Here is a 21701-nt window from a genome sequence, read left to right on the forward strand (position 1 = left end):
ACAGCAAGCAGGAGAGAGAGAGAGAGAGAGAGAGAGAGAGAGAGAGAGAGAGAGAGAAACATTGGTTTATTTGTTCCACTTATTTATACATTCATTGGTTGATTTTTGTATGTGCCCTGACCAGGGATCGAACCCACAACCTTGGCATATGGGATGATGCTCTGACCAACTGAGCTACTGGCCAGGGCACCAGCATTTTATAGAAATCATCTCATTTAATCACTTGTGGGAGTATTAATATCTCTGCTCAGGGAGACCATAGAAATCAACAGATTAAAAAGTTTTAACTTTCTTCTCTTTCCCCTCTCTTCTCTCCTCCCTAAAAACAATGATTTGATTAAATATATGTAACTGCATTTACATATTTGAAAAGTGTAAAGGAATCACAGAAGACATATTCAGAAGGGAAGAAGGAGCTATCTAGTTATACTGATTTTGTTAGTAAGGAAGATGGTGTTAATGGCATTTAATTTATGAATTTACATGTGTATCCCCCATCCTACTCCCCTCCCATACCAGTCCTGGGAGCTGCTTGGTTTCTCCCCATTGGCACCTCTCTGATCCCTGATCTAGTTTCCCTTAAATCAGTCCTTCCCCTTAGCTCCAGGATGCTCTGATGGATTCTGCTCAATTCATTGTATTTTAGGGACAATTGCATCCAAAATTCTATTCCTTACATAATTGAGAATCTTGAAAGGAGTTGTTCATTTTTGTGCTATTTATGGAAAAGTGGCCAGATGGGAAAATAATCCCCTTCCAATATTTGGTTTGAGAGCTTTCAGTAAGAAAATGAAGCATCATTTGCGAAGCAAAGCTTTTGTTCACTATTTGGAATAATCTGAAATATATTTCCCATTAAAAAGCTCCCTAAAAAGAGCCACCTCTGGAAAATTAGAGAGCTACTAACTTTATGTGGGTGCCCTCACAATTCTCTTCTAAGTCTTCTTTTTTTCTCAAAAATACATTTTATCCTGGTTTAAGTTAATTTATGAGCGGGTTTGTGTCTAAACAGGAAATAGGATCAAGAGGGCAGAAAATTTGAACCCATGCACAAGTAGTTCAAGAATCATATCAAATACTACTGTAGTAGTTATTCGATTAGTTTTAACATCTCTGAGTTTGAATTTTCTTAGTTGTAAAAAATGGGGAAAATAAAGTTTTCCTTTCACAGATGTTGCATGGATTTTAGGCAAAGGGGCTTAGCTCTTTCACAAATAGAAACTCCATAAATAGTATTGTACATTTTTGAAGTCTACAAAGCCTTTAACACTCAAAGAACGCCATCTATTATGATGAATTGGCACTCTATAAGGAGTGTATTTGTGGAATTTGAATTTGCAATCAGAACTAATTCTTGTTCTCCTATTGTTTTATAATTTTGTCAAGTCAGTAACATGACATTTACCATGCTGTATCGACTACTTATTAACACTTGTGGTTCCCTACTAGGTTATAGATTGGCTGTAAATTGGGATTATACCTTTTTAATTTTGTTAGGTTATATAGGACCAACCTATATTATTGGTTGCTTAATGTTTACAGGCTATGTACAAGAATTTGCTTAGGGTTTCACAATATTTTGATCCCTTATATAGAAGCCAGTCTTTTGCCCAGACCTTGGCTTCTGAAGACTTGTAATGAACACATTCTTCTAAAGCATTCTGAAGTCTTCTCCTTTCTTTATGGTGTGTTTTTCTAATAAAAATGACCAACACCTGCCCTACACTGGACAGGATACCTCATCACACCTAGGTGAGATGCAGCTGACACAACAGCGCTTCTATCAACCCATCTGCCACCTATGACATTTTCATTAGTAACAAAAATGATTTTTTTCTCAAAGGAATTCATTAGACTAAGAAAAAGAATGACAGGAAAGCAAATGCTTTTTCCCACTATTTCTCAAAACTTTTAGTTCAGGTTTCAGGTTTTCCTTCATTTTTTGGCAACTAGAGAAAGAAAATAACAAGTTCAACATCCAAACACAGTAAAATTGGTCGAGTCCATGCTTCGCTTTTTCCAGTTGAGATAATTACTGTGGGGAGTGATAAATACCCCCCAAGTTCAAATTTTGCTATCTGTGATTTTCACTGCTTTCTGCATTTCATATCTGCATATTAAATCTGACTTGGAAAAAACCCTCACAGTGGACTAATGAGTTCATTTTATCCACCTTGCTTCCTTAGCTTTCTAAATTTCTAAGTTTTTTTTTAAAAAAAAATCTTTTAATTGGACATTCTGAAAATGCAATAGGGGAATCATATTTTGTCTGAATAAATGTTCTAACCACTAGGTTGTCCTGCAATGTGTTTAGTCTGGAAAGTCTAAATATATTTTTTTAATGTCTTTTTCTCACCTGGAAGCCACTGAGTATATCATGTCACAGGTAATTTCTTTGTGCTTAGTCACATTATACAAACTGGATATTACTAAGAAGCATTATAAATACTTGAACAAAATATTTGAAGTAGAGTTCAGTCCCTGCCTTTTAAGACCTTGAGGAAGACATTGGGATGCTGGGTGTTCGAGTTTGGTGGCTGTGAGGTAATACTTAATCTATAGTACCATGGCTCTCAAAAGGCCCCTTGCATTTATTTTCTCTTTCCCCAAAACTGTAGGATTAAGAACATGTTCTGCTTTTTCGAAGTTGATAAACCTATCTCCTATTGTCTTGGCTTTGTGCCTCTCTGGATGACCATGTTTTGTTAATGTCTGATAATCGGCTCCCTTCTGAGGAACTTCCTCAGAGGTCAGAGGGTAATGGTATCAAACCTCAGCCTGTCTGGTTTATTGTAGGGTGTTTGGTTAAGATCAAGATCTCTGATAAGAGTGGAGTTGCTCTGGCTGGGAAAGGAAATGATTTCTGATAGAGCACAGCAATTCCAAGAGGGAGGCCCACCGAACGCATGATAAGCTGTAGTCTGTTTCGCTCTGAAATTGTTAGTCAAAATATTGTCATTTAATACTGAAAAAACCAAACCTTGAATTATGGGTAAAATAAGCCTCACCTTCAGATCTGCACTATTAAAATGAGCAGCAAATCAGATGACTAAAAAGTAACTGTGAACCAAAACAAATGAGTTTCCAGTTCCCTGAGTGTAAACCCATACTCCCTGGATTTGGAGGTCAAAGCTCGCCACTCAAGGTGACACCTCATATTTTATTTAAGCGCTTTTCTTCTGAGAAGGCGAAAGCACCTGGCAGACATTAACTTTTCTGAGCAGTGAAAGAAAATGGAGATATTACCAAGTAAAGAACAACATTCAAAGACCTGAGTCCCTTTGACCCATCCAGTTTAATATCAGTTTTATTTTCACATTGTTTTATTTCTTATGTATACTTTCAAGGTGACCTGTCACTTTAAACAGTCACCTGATTTATATAAAGATAGCTTATTCTACATGGAATCTTTCCTGCACAAGGGTCGTCAGACTTTCCTCAGTGTTGCCATAAAGTCCTTCTGCATGAGTTTGCCTGTTCTATTAATATTTGTTTTTGTTTTTTCTCAATTTCACTTTCACTTATCAAGGACTGTCTTAATGTCCAGCTGTAGCCTGAGGAGGAGATATTCAGAAGAACATGGAAAATAACTAAAATGTGGCAGAAAAGTGAGGGAGGGTGTGTATAGAACAGTGCCATTCAACCTCTTCATTGTATTGACAAGGGAATCAAATGCAGAGAATGCCAAATCCTTTATTCCCAGGAGGAGAAATAAAGAAGAAATAAACAAAGAAGAAAGAGAGAGATGAAGGAAGGAAGGAAGGAAGGAAGGAAGGAAGGAAGGAAGGAAGGAAGGAAGGAAGGAAGGAAGGAAGGAAGAAGAAAGATGCTTGTGTTTATGGTAAACTTGTGTTTTGAAGTTCCAGCCTTAGAGGAAGTTCCAGGTCAGGCAGTAGCTAGCCTGGGAGTGGTGGCTGCTCTGATCTGCCTCTCTATATTCAGTATGGTCCTGTGTAGCCATACCCCTTAGGGCTTGGATTCACAGTTTCCCTGGATGCTTTTCTCAGCTTCCAGGTGCTCTTCTGGCACACAGAGGAAAAAGGCCAGAGAGCACCTGTTGTTCCCTCTAGTAGGTCAACCCTTATCCAGCTCTACTGGCACTCAAGGGAGGGCACCCTCCTTGCTTTCCTACAACATTCTTCTGTATCTAGTCATCTTTTCCGAAACAGTGTGAGTTAATTTCCTCCATGAAACCCTACCTGGCCTCCCTAAGCTCCTTCTGACCACTGCTTATTTGACATTGCTTCCCACGTTGCTTATTTTTTCATGTGTCTTTGCACCTGTCTTATTTCTACAGTGACTTTGTGAAACCCATAAAGACAGGAACTATGTCTCTCGCATCACTGTTCACACCTATTGTACTTCTGGACATGAAAGCAAGTGCTTTTGGAATACTTTACATTTTTCTCTGCTTCAAAAGCTATAATTACAAGAAAAAAAGACTTCTCCCTCATTTTTATCCTCTTATTCACCTCCTCCCCACCCACTATGACAATGGTGGCTTGGGTGTGAGTAATACTAGAGTAACTTTACACTGGTTTATTCATATACCACAAACTTTAATTCTCATAGTTACACTATGAGATAAGTGCGTTATTATCCCCAGTTTTCAAATGAGAAAATGGAGGCTCAAAAAGACTATACAACTTGGCTACGCTCATATCAGGCAGCAAATGGCATGCAGAATGTAGGGCTCTATACTGAGGACACTTTCCAGATTCTTTGATGTCACTTTGTCCTCCCTAAGGCAAGTTTGCATTATACATCATACATGCTGAGATAAGGCCCGGTGTAGACTGCGCACATTATGAAGTAGATGTCATTTATCTTGGCTACCATGGCTTTACTTTCCAGGATTTTCTCCCTTAAAGGCAAGGTGGTGGTGAACATTTCCAAGAAGAGGTAGATTGTTGCCGATGGCATCTTCAAAGCTGAACTGAGCAATAGGAAACAGCTGAAGATGGCTATTCTGAAGTTAAAGTCTGAGTTACACCAGCCAGGACAGAAATTATTATTTTGGCCACCAGGATGCAGAATGTTCTTGGTGAGAAGGGCCACAAATATAGGAATTAACTGCTGTGGTTCCGAAGACATTTGGCTTCCCCAAAGGCAGTGTAGAGCTTTATACTGAAAATGTCTACACTGCCAAAAGTTCTGTGTGCCATTGTCCAGGCAGAGTCTCTGGTTATAAACTCCTAGGAGGCCTTGCTGTGTAGAGAGCCTGCTATGGCGTGTTGAGGTTCATCATGGAGAGTGGGGTCAAAGGCTATAAGGTGTCTGAGAAATTCCGAGGACATAGGGCTAAATCCATGGAGTTTGTCGATGGTCTGATGATCCCCAGTAGGGACCCTGTTAATTACTACGTTGACACTGTCCGGTGCCATGTGCTGCTCCCGCAGGGTGTGTTAAGCCTCAAAGTGAAGATCATGCTTCCTTGGAACCTGAGTGGTAAGACTGGCCCTAAGAAGCCCCTCCACATGTGAGCTTTGTGGAATCCAAAGATGAGATACTGCCAACTACCCCCATGGCAGAACAGAAGGGTGGGAAGCCAGAGCAACCTGCCATGCCCCAGCCAGTAACCACAGCGTAACAGGATCTCCTTAGCAGCTGGATCTAGAAGCTATATGTTGCTCTATGCTTTAATAAAATTCTTTTAAGAGAAAGAAAAAGAGAGACTTTTCCTTCTTAGTGATTCTTCTTCTCTGGAAACACACAGGATTTCTCATTGTCCTCAAACTCTCACCTTCCTCTCCTTCTCCTACCCTACTTCCTCAGAACCCATACCCTCATCGACACCCAAGTGTAAATGACTGCTAAAGCTTAGTATATTTCTTCTTCTACTGTCACTCGAAATTCTCAGGTGGAGAAAGTTAAGCAAAAGAGATGATCTGTGACTAGTAGAAGTTCAAATGTGTACCAGAGAATATGGGGGTGTCCAAAAGCACTCCCTGCCTATTATATTTCCCCTTACAATGAGCCACAAGATCAAAATAAATGTTTGGGAGGAGGATATTGCCAGTCCCCTAGGCAAATTTCCAAAACCATATCCTAATTTTCCAGGTCTCCGGATCATTCCCCCACAGCAGTAGTCTGTGTGAAATATTGTGCAGTAATAAAATCTACAGGTCGAGGATAACCAGGTTAGTGTCCCTAAGTGGGTATAATCTAAAGTCCAGGTGCTCCCCTCAGAACAACTCTATAGTAACAGGGAAACAAACAGGTGCAGGACAGGTGCAGTGGGGTGGAGACAGCCTCAACCAGGGACTTGTATGTTAGGTGGCAAAATATACAAATAAATGTCATGCCATGTCAATCTTTCCTATGTTTCCTATTAAATTATTTTACCTGGAACTAAAAGTAAAGTAAATCCATCAATACTTTCTGATTGAGAACTGTACCCAACTCCAGAAAAATCCTTCCTTTTTTTGTGTGTTTTTTTCCCCTTGGTTACTCAATTATTTTTTCTTCTTTGTTTCTCCTAAAATTCTGCTTGTGTAATTTGATTGCCTCCACAGCATCTACCTCACTTCTTGTACACTCTGTATGTGCCATGAGGTCAGGACGTGGTTAATCTACCCCTACCTTCAGGGGTGGGTCATGATTGACATGATCTTAATATTGTCCTCTCCACCCCATCACAGTGATTGGATCATAGGTGAGCTTGTAACCCAGGCTTATTTAGGATATTGTCTGGTTTAAGATCTAAGTTGGTCCAATCATAGTGAAACCCCTGAATTTCGTTTACTGGTTGATGATAGAGAATTTGCATCTTTTTTCTGGACAATGTGCAGATGTGATGCCTAAGATGGATGTTGCCATTTTGCTATAATGAAAAATGCCAATCTAGAAACAAAGTCTATTCTTGTATAAGAAGGATAGCAAAGGAGAGGTAATTGCAGAACTATGGAGCTGGAACCTTGCTCAAACAACATCTACAGCTATAATCTTTTCATTTAAAAACAACAAGTCCTCTTTACTGTTTAAATCTATTTCTTACTACAAAAATCATGGTAACTGATAATCCATCCTATATAATAAAAGGGTACTATGCAAATTGACCCTAACGGCAGAATGACCAGAACGACCTCTTGACTAGTCACTATGAGGCACACTGATCACCTCTTGGTCCCTTTCCCCAGCCGGCAGGCTCCCATCACCAGTCATGGGTGATGGGGGATGCGGATGGTGCCAGGCCAAGGCCCCCACCCCACCAGCTGCCCCACACACTGAGGGCAACCTGCGATAGGGGCGGGGCTGGCGGGCGGACAGGAGTGGCCAACTTCTCAGTCCCTTTCCCCGGCGGGCAGGCTCTGATCACCCAATGGCGAATGGGGAACTGGGGGTGGGTGGCGGCAGGGGGCAGGGCTGGCTGCAGGCAGCCGGGGAAGATGACCCTGATCGCAGGCCAGGCCTAGGGACTGTAGCTGCGCAGGAATTATAATATACTAGAGGCCCAGTGCACGAAATTCATGCATGGGTAGGGTCCCTAGTGGCTGCAGGCTGCTGGTTGGGGCCTTCCTTCATTCCGTGCCGCCCCCTGGTGGTCAGCGCACGTCATAGTGAGCAATTGAACTCGTGGTCTCCCGGTCGAACTCCAAAGGGCACACTTCGCATATTAGGCTTTTATATATAGATAGATTGGTGCTTTCATCTCAAAGGCACTTATGTACTTTTTCTTTTTAGTATTTTTACTTTGAGATATAGATTACATACAGTAAAACACACTGCTTTTGAGTATACATTTGGACAATGTATATACACCTACATAAGTCACACTTCACTTAATATTGGAAAAGACTTAAAAATGGCCACAGTCCAGCCAGTGTTGCTCAGTGGTTAAGCATTGACCTATGAACCAGGAGGTCATAGTTTTATTCCTGATTAAGGCACAGCCCGGGTTGCAGGCTTGATCCCCAGAAGGGGGGCCTGCAGGAGGCAGCCAATGGATGATTCTATCTCATTATTGATGTTTCTGTCCCTCTTTCCCTCTCCCTTCCTCTCTCTGAAATCAATAAAAAACATTAAGAAAATGGCCACAAATTATTGGAATCCTGAGACAGCCATGTGAATGAGTCTGAGCTGGCCTTTTGGAAGATGAGAGGATATCTGAAGGAGAACCAAGGGTAACCAAGCTCAGAGCCTGCCAACAACCATACATACTAGTACAAGAGAAGCCCTTCTAGATCAATGACCCAGATCATATTTGCAAAAAAAAAAAAATGAAACTAGACCACCAACTTATAATTTACACAAAAATAAACTCAAAATGGATAAAAGACTTAAATGTAAGATGGGAAACCATAAAAATATTAGAAGAATCCATGGGCAGCAAAATATTAGACATCTCTTGTAGCAATATGTTTACCGATACATCTCCTAGGATAATGGAAACTAAGGAGAAAATAAACAAATGTGACTACATCAAAATAAAAAGCTTCTGCACAGCAAAAGAAACCATCAACAAAATAACAAGAGAGCCGACTGCATGGGAGAACTTATTTGCCAATGTTATCTCCAATAAGGGTTTAATCTCCAAAATATATAGGGAATTCATACAACTTAACCAAAGGAAGACAATCCAATCAAAAAATGGGCAAAGGATCTAAATAGACACTTCTCCAAAGTGGACATACAGAAGGACAAGAGGCATATGAAAAATGCTCAAAGTCACTAATCATCCCAGAGATGCAAATCAAAATGACAATAAGCTACCACCTCACACCTGTCAGAATGGATATCATCAACAAATCAAGAAATGACAAGTGTTGGCGAGGCTGTAGAGAAAAGGGAGCCCTTGTGCACTGCTGGTGGGAATGCAGACTGGTGCCTCTGCTGTGGAAAACAATATGGAGTTTCCTCAAAAAATTAAAAATGGAACTCCCATTTGACACAGTGATCCATTTCTAGGAATATATCCCAAGAAACTAGAAACACCAATCAGAAAGCATATATGCACCCCTATGTTCATAGCAGCATAATTTACAATAGCTAAGATTTGGAAACAGCATAAGTGCCCATCAGTGGATGAGTGGATAAAAGTTATGATACATCTAAACAATGAAATACTACACAGCTGTAAAAAAGAAAAGAACTCCTACCATTTGCAATAGTATGAATGGACCTGGACAGCATTATGTTAAGTGAAATGAGCCAGTCAGAGAAAGATAAGTATCACATGAGCTCACTCATTTGCATAATATAATGAACAACATAAACCGATGAACAAAAATAGATCCAGAGACATGGAAGAATCAGACTGTCAAATCTCAGAGGGAAGGCAGGGGAGGGAGGGTTGGGGGGATGGCAGAGATCTACAAATGAACTTGCATGCATCTAAGCATAACCAATGGACACAGACAATAGAGGGTGAAGGCCTGTGCTGGGGGTTGGGGGCAGGCTGGTAGAGGTCAATAGTGGGAAAAGGGGATATATATAATACTTTCAACAATAAATAATTTGTTTAAAAGTATTTATAAAAGATGTATTAGATCAGCTGGGCTTGTCAGATGAGAAAAACTACCTAGGTGACAGACAAAATCTTGAGCAAATAAAGTGAATGTTGCTTTAAGCTACTAGGCTTTGTAATGGTTTGTTACACTGTGAAAACACATTAACAGAAAAGTAAAGACTTTCTCTCACATGGGAAGTTCCCTCAAGCCCCTTTCTGTCAGGTCTCACCCTACCAGAAGACAGCAACTCTTCTGATTTCTATCATTATAGTTTTTTTTTTCTGTCTGTTCTTAAACTTTATATAAATAAATTCATACATGTTACACTTGATGTCTGACTTCTCTTACTCAACGTAATATTTTTGCAATCCATATTTTGTGTGTATGTTTCTTTCATTGCTGAGTAGTGCAACTTGTTAATCCATTTGCCTTGATGAACTTTTGGGTTGTTTCCACTTTAATTCTATTGATCTCCTAATCAAGCAGAGTTGTTTATTTGTATTTTTTTACTAGAGGCCCGGTGCACAAAATTTGTGCATGGATAGGATCCCTAGGCCTGCACAGCAATCAGGGCTGATCTGTGGGGCGACCGGAGGGGCAACCAGGGGAGCCCCTGCTCGTACCTGCCTTGGCTGGCCTGGGGCCTGCGGGCTGGGGGAAGCTCCTGCGTTGAGCATCTGCCCCCTGGAGGTCAGTGTGCATCATAGCGACCAGTCATTCCACTGGTTGTTCCGCTATTCAGTCAATTTGCATACTAGGCTTTTATTATATAGCAGTGGTTCTCAACCTTCCTAATGCCGCAACCTTTTAATACAGTTCCTCATGTTGTGGTGACCCCCAATTTCATTGTTACAAATTGAACATAATTAAAGCATAGTGATTAATCACAAAAACAACATGTAATTATATATGTGTTTTCCGATAGTCTTAGGCCACCCATGTGAAAGGGTCATTCGACCCCCAAAGGGGTCGTGACCCACAGGTTAAGAACCACTGTTATAGAGGATAGGAAGGATTTTTATTTTTTATTTTTGCCTGGTTGGTTGAATGTAGCCACTAAAATTAACTACTAGACCCTCTTTCAGGATTTGTTTAAGAAAGTCCCAGCAACTGGTTTCTTGGTATTGACATTACCCTTTAAACTGGAACTGTACATTGCACAAATGGCCAGTGGCTTTATTATCTAATTCTTAGACTTTCAGTTGATTTCGCATCTGATGCATAATCAGAATAGTATGAGATACCACATCCTGCATGGTTTAGGGATCTGGAGAAGGGCCACGGGCAAATGATGAGACTAGATAAGAAATATGAATTTGGAATTTATGGGGAGCCAGGCGGAGAGTCCAATTCTAGCAGAAGGACTTCACTGGTGGCCAGGCCCTGCCAACCTTTTATTCAATTTTAGATACACATATTGCCCTCAGTCAGGCAGGCAATTCTGGTAACAGATAGACTATCTTAAAGGTCAGTAAATATTAGTAAAGATTTACTTTGAGACTCTTTGGTCAGGAAATTGCTTGAGCCACCATTGTCTCAACTAAACAATCGGTGCATAGCTTTGGTCCTTGCCAGAGCTCAAGGTTCACCAGCATTCCAGGCTCCTTGTTTACACTTTTCTGATAGTGAAGACAATGGGTAGCTTCCAACAGAATAGTATGATGATAACTCTGATGACAAAGTAACTAAGAGGAGAAGGAACACTAAATTTTTTTCTTGTATATTGTTTGGTCTGTTAATGCTGAAAAATCTCTATTTTATGGGGTAATTACTCTTCTCCCCTATGCCACTCTAAAATTACTGTCCCTAGATAGCTCTGTAGTTTAAACTTTTGTTGCTATGCCAAACTAAAGAAATATTTATTTTCTCTTCATCCTGAGCATTCATTAGTTAATTTCTAAAATACCTATTTTTCAAATTCTTTACCTAATTAACTACCTCTTAGAAATAAATGTTTATACTAAAAAGGACACTTTATATTAGCCCGGTGCCTAGCATTTGAGTAGTACTTGATATATATTAACTTTCTTCCTTCTTTATTCTGGTAAATGCAAAGGCATAGTTAAAGACCAGTGGGCATGCTCATAGGAGAAGCATGTGGCGGGAATAATGATATTTCTCATTATGCTCAAGTAGAAGAAATAATGCCAGTTTTTGTACATAGCTGTAATTGACAAACAAGCCCATCAATTCTGCTAAAGCTGGATGAATACAGTTTATTCATTCCAAAACAAAAGGCTTAGATTTACAGCCCACAGTAATTTTAGGGAATTCTGACTTCTTACTCAATTTCTTTGCCTATAAATTATAGTTCTAACAATGTATTTGAATGTCAATTTGATGAACAAATTCTACATAGATGACAGGAATACACTGGAGATCAAGACTTCTTGGGGGAATAATAAGCTATATTTATATTGAGTTTTAGGGTTTTTGCATTCTCCCATTTTTTGAGAGACTAAGACATTTCCTATCCTGTATTTCCACAAATTCTTTATTTCTAGAAAAGGAAAACTCTATCTTTGTGTTTGACTGTTCCTTTATCTAGAGAATGAGTGTTCTCTCTCCGTTGCTGAAGATAAAAGAGATTTTGGGATTGACTAGAATGAATTGTAAATGTGTATAAATACACAACAGATTTAGTGATTGGCCAACAGTGTCCCCAGATGTCTGGGTCTAGTGGTAATCTGTTATCTGTTTCCCTGTTAGACCTGCCTGCGGAAAACCTTATGCCCTGATTAACCCCAGTCTACTAGCATGGGCACTGGGAAGACTCACTCGGGAATACTTTTTCAGGCCTTGGAATTCAGTGGAGAAAATCCTTTTTTAAATTGTTTGTTTGTTTGTTTTTACATAGCTTTGGGCAACATCACAAATGGAGATTTAAAATGAAAAGTGGCCAGAAGTACAGAAACCAAACCATCTTTCTGATTGGCTGCATTATGCCACCATTGAAACACAAATAAGGTGAATATCCAAAGGAGAGAAGAGTATAAAGAACGTTTTCAAGATGGACCCTTACCTTGAACAGCTGCTTCTTTCATGTTTGCTATTAAGACCTAAATTATTTTTTAAAAAATATGGCTGGGACTTTTCTTTTTGTGTAAAATTAAATATGTTGAAGAGTATTTACTTCAGACAAGAATAATCTAGGGAAATACGGTATCTTCTCTCAAATTAATATAAGAGATTGCCATATACTTTAACAAGGAGTAGAGTTGCTAGCTACTCTCCCCTTAATAGAGCTACTAGACTAAATACTATTTATTCCTTCTATATAATTCTTTAATACTTAAACCAGGAAATACTTTTTTGCTGTTTTTGTCTTTATAGTTAGTATTTCCCTTTGTTCTGATTACTTAAACTTAAAATTTTAAAATGGATTAAATGCATGTAAAAAATAAATGCATTTATTTTCCATAAATCAGTTTCAGACAAGACTAAGGAAAATGTATAAATTACGTACTAAACAGACTTTGTTATTAAGTTGCATAAGAAGTGTTTTTCAGTTCTAAAAAGATCTTTATGAAGTATTTCTGCTGCCTTTGTTTTATATACTATAACTAAAGGCCTGATGCACAAATTTGTGCACAGGTGGGGTCCTTCGGCGTGGCTGATTGGGGCCGGCTGGCCGAGGGGAGGGACCATGGGAGGTTGGATGTGGGAGTGCACTGACCACCAGGGGGAAGATTCTGCATTGAGTGTCTGCCCCCTCGTGGTCAGTATGCATCATAGCTACCGGCTGGTTGTCCAGTCTTCTGGTTGTAATGGTTGCTTAGGCTTTTATATACATAGATGAGTAGACACTTAACTATGAACATAAAAATTCAGAGACTTGTTTAATAATGTTTGCCATTCTCAATTGAGTATCTGATGGATGGATATTTAATAAGTTGAAATGTTAACATATTTTGGCACCCAATATTTTATCTGGCACAAAAATAAATTTTTTTGCTACTGCTATTAATTCTCTTTTCCTCCCATTTATTAGTTATAAAAATATGGTTATTGTTATTATTTTAGCATTTAGGATTAGATATTCAATGAAAAGGTCATAGCCATTATAGATATTAAGCTTTGAATAAGGAATGCATGCCAGACAAGCTCAAAAATGGACTATATAGACTATGAACCTAATATCTTGAAGTAATATTTACTCCATGCATTAAATTATTTGAGGCTGTTTAGCTGTAAATAATACTAGCTTAGCTAGACCTTTGTGTTCTGATGCTTGCATGCTTTTCAGTGGATTTTTCTATTTTTATCTGTATTTCTTATTTTTCTTTATATGTTTCTCAGCATCAATTATTATTTTCTTCTTTTGTGACACACTGAAATTTTTTAAAGAAACCACCCTTCCACAACTTTAGTCTGTACATTTTACCTAGGGATCCATCTTGCTATCCTCTTAAGATTTCTTTCCTTTGACCACAGTGTTTCTTCCACATCTGTGCCCAGGGCCATCAGAGTTAAGAACAATTACTGATAATTATTTGGGGGTTGGGGAGGACTGGTAGGAACAAAGTGTGTACTTTTTCTTTTTGCTTTTATTGAGATTTTTAAAAATGTGATTTTTTCCCCACCTAAAAGCAGCAAATGAAGAGGAAGGAAAACAGAGTCCTGTTCTTTCTCTCTCTCTCTCTCTCTCTCTCTCTCTCTCTCTCTCTCTCTCTCTCTCTCTCTATCTCTTGAACTCCTTAAGTCCCTAAGACTGTAGTTCACAGGTAGGAGGGTCATAAACCAGTAGGTTCTCTTTGCTTAAGTGAGTTTAACTTTTCTGTCACTTGTAATCAATAGAAAGTAAGTGATAGTCTGCCCATGGTTAAGTTACTGGTGACTTTTTCTTATTTTGCCAGTGCCCTTGTTTTCCCCCCACAGTCCTCCAAACACCCTATTCATCTGTTATTATTAATCAGCTTTGGGATTAGAAATGAAATAAGCTAGTTTGTTAATATTTTATCCTATCATTAATCAGTATGCTCTGAGAAGGCTTGGCAGAGTTTTATGACATGTGTATTTAACTTTTAAGAAACATTCTTTTTCGTTGTAACTTTTATTTTTTATAGAATCTTGGCTATACTTTGGATAGCTCATGCTTCTTCTTTTCTTCTTTTTTTTTAAATCTTTGTTGTTGAAAGTATTACATAGGTCCTCCTTTTTCCCCCATTAACCTCTTCCAGCCCACTCCCTCCCCCCTCCCCCCAGGCCCTCACCACCCTATTGTCTATATCCATGGGTTATGCATATATGCACACAAGTTCATTAGTTGATCTCTTGCCACCCACTCTCCCCTGCCTTCCCTCTGAGGTTCAACAGTCTGTTCATGCTTTTATGTCTCTGGGTCTTTTCTTGATCATCAGTTTATTTGGTTCATTAGATTCCATAGATGAGTGAGATCATGTGATACTTATCTTTCTCTGACAGGCTTATTTCGCTCAGTATAATATTCTCCAGGTCCAAACATGCTGTTGCAAATGGTAAGAATTCTTTTTTTTTAATTGTCACGTAGTATTCCATTGTATAAATGTACCATGGGTTTTTAATCCATTCATCTGCTGATGGGCACTTAGGCTATTTCCATATCTTAGATATTGTAAATTGTGCTGCTATCAACATAGGAGTGCATATATGCTTTCTGATTGGTGTTTCTGGTTTCTTGGGATATAGTCCTAGAAGTAGGATCGCTGAGTCAAATGGGAGAGTTCCATTTTTAATTTTTTGAGGAAACTCCATACTGTGCTCCACAGTGGCTACACCAGTCTGCATTCCCACCAGCAGTGCACGAAGTTTCCCTTTTCTCCACAACCTCGCCAACACTTGTCATTTCTTGATTTGTTGATGATAGCAACTCTGACAGGTGTGAGGTGATATCACCTTGTTGTTTTGATTTGCATCTCTCAGATGGTTAGTGACTCAGCATTTTTTTCATATGTCTGTTGGCTTTCTGTATGTCCACTTTGTAGAAGTGTCTATTTAGGACCTTTGCTCATGTTTTAATTGAATTGTCTTCCTTTTGTTAAGTTGTATGAGTTCCCTATAAATTTTTGAGATTAAACCCTTATCTGAAATATCATTGGCAAATATGTTCTCCCATGCAGTGGACTCTCATTATTTTGTTGAGGTTTCTTTTGCAATGCAGAAGCTTTTCATTTTCATGTAGTCCCACTTGCTTATTTTCTCCTTAGTTTCCATTGTCCTAGATGTATCAGTAAACATATTGCTACGAGAGATATCTGAGATTTTGGTGGCTATGGTTTCGTCTAGGACTTTTATGGTCTCATGTCTTACATTTAAGTCTTTTATCCATTTTGAGTTTATTCTTGTGTATGGTGTAAGTTGGTGGTCTAGTTTCATTTTTTTGCATGTACCTGTCTAATTTTCCCAACACCATTTATTGAAGAGACTGTTCCAATGTATGCTCTTGCCTTGGATAGCTCATACTTCTTAATAGTAACATATTAGTGTAGAATCTCCTTAGAGACACAGAGCCTAGCAACACATCTCAGACTTATCACTTAGGAGTGCTATTTGAAAAATATTAATATTTCTTGATGTCGGTTTCTCATTTTGCAGAGTGGGCATAATACTACTTTGTTTTGTTGAACAGAGAAGTAAAGGTAAAGCCCTTAATAACAACACATGGCATGTGGTGGCTGCCCATTCCATATGCCACCCCATCTTCAGTTAATTTCTGAGTGGATGGGATACTTTCAGTTATTCAAATGATGACTATTGACCCAGGTATTTGGTTTACATATTTTTTTATCTCCCTAAATATTTACTTCAGTATATTTCATTTTCTCCTTTTACCTTATAAGAAAGAAGGTAAAAAAAGGGGGGGGGTAAATGTAAGCAAATATTACTCTTTCTTACCTAGTTTGGTATTAGACATGTCAAAAAGGATAAAGCCTTTCATTTTAATAGGTTTTAAGAGTTTGGATTTTTGGTAGCATCTCCCTTTGTTCTCATGCTTCCAATATTTAAAACTTGATTTTCCTGCAAATACTATTTTTTTCAGGAGAGCATTTTACTAGATATTTAATTTTCTAGAATGATAGTGACTGAGGTGACTCCTGGTTTCTTATCCATTTAGACACACCTGTCATTTTAGAGGAGTTATAATGTGTTTCTGTGGCATGCTAATAGTTTAAATGTGCTTTAGACACATAAGCGTTTATTGTCAATCTTCCTGTTTTACAGTCTCTCCAATCCAACCCTGCCTTCTCCACATGGAAGACAGCTAAGAAAACTGCTCAGATTTCCTTTTTTCAACCTCCCTGCGGCCAGCTTTCCTCCTCCCTTCTATCCCATAGGAAGCCAAGAGGCTGCTTGAATTTCCTCTGTGGGGTATGTGTCCCACCTGGATTCTTCCTCTCCTGTTCGGCAACAGGTGGTTATTTTTGTACTGTCAGCACTCCCTACCCCCTGGATGTCAGAATTCATTCCCAGTGGAAATGAAGACATTTGAGTTTCTTCCAGACTTCAATGGGTAAATTGCCAATTTCCATTTTCTGAAATAATCTTTTGATGGAAAAATCTTGTTCCTAAACCATTCCATTAGACCAAAAGGAAAAAAAACCCCCACACAACAAAAACAAAACAAAATGGATTTTGAAGGCTGAATCAGTGATTGATCTGTTTGCTGCCCCTTTTCTGATTCCTTTCAAAAGGTCTCCAAGCATGTGGATCATATCATGTTAACCAATGAACAATGGAATCAGAATTCTGGCAACCCCATATTCTAGCCAGGTTCAGAATGGATTTCAGTGTTCTTCTCTTTACCATTATTTTGGGTTTAAAAAAATTAGAGCACCTAAGTATAGAACATAGAACTATATACTTAAAAAATATTCACCCAGGTAATAGTGAATATTAGTCAGGTTTGGGAGCCACTGGACAGACAGTATCTTAATAATGAAAAATAAAAATGTTTAACATGTGTTTTTTTTTTTAAATAGGAAGAAACTAAGAAGGTAAAGCTTCTTCCCAACTCCTCCCCCAACCCAAAAAAAAGGGACACGAGAAGCTAAGGGACAATATGATCAAAATGATACACAACCTCATCAATATATTTACCAGGTATGAATTTTTCCCAGCAGCCTCAGGAATGTCCCAAGGCATTAGGGATGAGCTAATTAAATGTTTAAATACAGCAGGCTGATTTTTAAGTTGATAATTTTGTATAGCCCACGAATGATGTTATAAATATCCAAACGGCCTTTGGCGGAAAAAAGGTTCCCACCCCTGTTATATATCCTGTCACAGAATTCATATTGAGGTGTGTATTAGGAGGGATTGCAGCCAATTAAAATGAAGTGTGTTGAGTGTTAAGACAGATATTGTACACACAGAGACACCAGTCCCAGCCTGAATGGTGGAGAGAAATTATATTTAGGCAAAGAGATTGCCAGCTTCTACCTTATTAATTAATCAACCAGTTCTTGCTTATCTTTCTTTCAAGGAACAAAATGCTGCATAGTTAGTTGTCTCTGCTATTCACACTTTGAACACAATAAGTGCTTTTACTAAAATTCTGTTCCCTTGATTATTTCACATTTAGTTGCATCAGGTAAAGAAAGAAAACCTCCAATGTCCACACTGATGGTGTCTCAGACCCTTCCTTCTCTTAACTTGCCTGTTAAAAAGATTGACCATGATATTCATTTTTCTTGTTTAAACTGGGAATATTTTCTTTAAACAAAATTCTTTTTGGGGTAATAAATATTAGAGGGGAAAAAAAGACAACCCATGTGTGTCCCTGTTAAGCAAGAGCATCTAAAAAATTCTCCCCCCCTCCCCCTCCCCTCTACTTTTCCTAACACTTCAGAAACCCCCCCACAGAACCCGCCTATGGATAAAGTGAGACAGGCCTATGGAGACACCAGCCTTTCTGGAAAGGAATTATGATGAAGTGATTCAGAATTTGTTATACTTGATATTAAGAAGGATGGTCAGGATGATGTTGCAAGTCATTCCCAGTGGTAAGTTTATAGATAAATGATGCTTTATTGAGATCTGAACACTTTTTATTCAGAACAGTTTTTCTTGTGTTTCAGTGAGGTTTCTAGGCCATAAAGATAAAAAACTTGCCCCTGCCACTGGAAAAACAATATAAAATGTTTCATAAAAATATGAAGAAAGGGTAAGGCGACATGGTCCTGCCAATCTTATTCTTGGTGAAGAACAACTAACTCTGTGTTTCCTCTGGGTCTTTTTTTAAGATTCAAAGTCTCTTTCCATATTTAGGGATCTGAAAAGGTCAGTATTCAGTAAGAGGGAAAAGATTTGGCTATATTTTATGGAACTCTTGGGAGACAGAGCAAGAAAGACATTTTCCAAGTGGCTGTACGGATGAGATATTATTGTGTGGTGCACATGCTTACAGCTGGTAGTAATCACTTCTCAATGTTATACAGTTATTTCCCAGTATCAAATGTGAACACATGTGACTGTTTCCCTTTAAGAGCACTTTTTATTCGTGTTCTTGAATATAGGTTATCATTGTAATCCTAACCCACTTTTATTAGGGTCTGTTTTTAATCAAATGAAAGGATTTTACTGGAGAATATTTCTTGTGGGTAAAAAAAAAGAACCCATTGAAAAATTTATAGAAATTTCTTTGATAATTCATTTTGAAAATATGGCTTTGGTAATGTGTATCTTTAGAAGATGTTTATCACAGTGTCATACATATCTGTTTACAGTAATGCAGAGTTAGCAGCTCAGGAAAGTAATTCTCTTGGGTAAGACTATTATCTATCTCATATTAAAATAACCTTAATTAGCTCCAAGGTAAAGGGTATTTTGGCCTCACTTTCACTTATTTTTAGAAAATGTAAAAGCAATTCTTTTTTTTAAGTTGATTTTGATAGAGAGGAAGGGAGAGGGAGAGAGAGAAACATCGATATGAGAGCAGAATATCAATCAACTGCCTCCTGCTTAGCCCCTACCAGGGATCAAGCATGGGAATTGAACTGGCAACCTCTAGGTGCATGAGATGACTCCCAACGAACTGAGCCACACAAGCCAGGGCAAAAAGCAGTTCTTTAAGATATACTTCAATATGATGTTATCATTACTATGGCTGAAAATAAATGGTCACCCCAGAACATATTCACTTTCTAATCCCTGGAATCTGTGACTATGACCTTATATCTTTATGTGGCAAAATATGTGATTAAATTAGAGAGCTTGAGAGAAGGCAGTCTGAATTATCTGGTAAACTCTAAGTGCCTATACAAGTGTCCTTATAAGAAAGAGGCAGAGGAATGTGGGACAAAATACACAAAGTAGAAGATGATACAAAGACAGAGCAGAGAGAGATGCAGCCACAAGCCAAGGGATGCTGACAGCCACCGGAAGCTGAAAGAAACAGGAATGGATTCTCTCCTAGAGCCTGTGGAGGGAGTGCAGCCCTGACTCCCGGAAATGACATTAAGCCTTGTAGGATTCATGATTAATTAATGTTAGGCATGTCCCTTACCTTCATGAAGTTTACAGAGCAGTGGAAGAGTAAAGAAAAAAATAAAAAGATTGCAAAACAATGAGAAAATATTTATCCACTATACATGAATACTTTATTAATTGATCATCTAATATGATAATAGAGGAATATGCAAATTAGCTGGGACGCTGTAATGTCACGACTGGTTTATGAGCAGGGAGAGCTACAGGAGGGCGTGGCAGCAAGCTATGAGCAGTGAAGAGCTACCAGTGGTGACGGGCAGGGTGGCCAGCTGAGGCAAGCGGCACCGAGCTACTCACACACAGATTTGTGCGCAGGGCTACTAGTTTTATAATAATTATTATTTTATGGAATTCTTTCAAGTGGTTCAATACAAGTACAATCTTTATTGAAATCCATACACACACAGCATTTATGTGTGTATGGATTTCAATATAATATATAACAAACATATGTCTTGGATTTTTAATATAATTTTTGTTGTTCTTTCACTGAAAAGGAAAACAAAAGAAACCTAATCACAGTAGTAAGAATCCACACAGTTTTAATACTCTGACCATAAATGTACTAGCAATTGTAGAATGCAAAGGCAGGAATTAAAATTATATATATATATCTTTGTGCCAAACGTAGAAGAACTTAGAATTTACTTTTCACTTTAAGTGTCAAGTCCTAGCATCCTTTCTTTGTAACACTATTCCTAATGTACAATGTTTAGAAAGAACTCCAACTGATTGTTTCATTACAGGTTGTCAACCAACATGTTCTAGGATTTGTTATGTTAAGAGTTGGAAAATAAAGCAAAACCATCAGGTGCAAAGCCTGGCAGAGGAAAGCTGATGAAGAGGATGGATATTAATACAGACTCCTTTCTCTGTAGAGCATCTTATAAAATCATATGAACCACAAGAAATTGCCAATATTTAATTATCTTTGACCACGAAAACTGATTTCATACCGTTCAGCGCAATCATTCATGGAGATTTGGCAGCCCACTGGTGAATTTGACTCAGTGTAGTGTGCCAAGCCTGGTACATTTATTCAGGCTAGTTTTCAGTATCCTTCAATCATGTTCACCAGAAATGTGTGGTTATAAACTACACTGGATTTTTGTCAACACCTCTGAGAAATACTCAAGTTTGATTGGGCAAAAGAAGACGTTCTTCTCACTCAATTCAGATCCTTCTAGACCAAGGATCAATGCTTGTTCTGTAAAGGGCCAGATAGTAAATATTTTAGACTTACAGGTCATATGGCCTCAATTATGACTCAACTCCGCTGTTGTAGTGCAAAGGAACCACAGATAATACACATGGAACCACAGATAACATGTAAGTAAATGAGCTTGGCTGGATTTTTAATAACTTTATTTATTTAAAATTTGAAGTGAAATATTTTGATATTTTATCTTTTCTTTTAATCACTTTTCAATAATTAAAAAATATAAAATCTAATTTTAGTTAATGGGCCATAAAAATATGCAGAGGGACATAATTGGACCTCGGGCTGTATGTAGTTTGTTTACACCTGCTTGGAAGCACACTTTTCAAAATATTTAGGAAACTCTGTGATTCCCTCTTGGGTCTATGAAGTATTAGGCACAATGGAAGAGCCAAAAGAATCCTTCAAGATAATATTTCCCAGGATTCTATGATTTTAAATTTCTATTCAGAAGGGCTGTCACAAATGCAATTATTTAATATTCAGCAGGTTCTGCTGTTCCTTATTCTCCATGAGATATTCTCAGCAGTACTGTACACTAACTGGGAAGAAAAGGTAAACAAATC

At 38.3% G+C, this 21701-nt stretch overlaps 1 pseudogene; it reads left to right on the forward strand.

The window, feature by feature from the left end:
- The first annotated feature begins 4837 nt into the window (after positions 1–4837).
- Positions 4838–5590, forward strand: LOC102440770 (annotated as a pseudogene).
- The last annotated feature ends 16111 nt before the right edge of the window (positions 5591–21701 follow it).

The sequence above is a fragment of the Myotis lucifugus genome, unplaced genomic scaffold, assembly GCF_000147115.1.
Source record: "Myotis lucifugus unplaced genomic scaffold, Myoluc2.0 scaffold_17, whole genome shotgun sequence".
NCBI lineage: Eukaryota > Metazoa > Chordata > Mammalia > Chiroptera > Vespertilionidae > Myotis > Myotis lucifugus.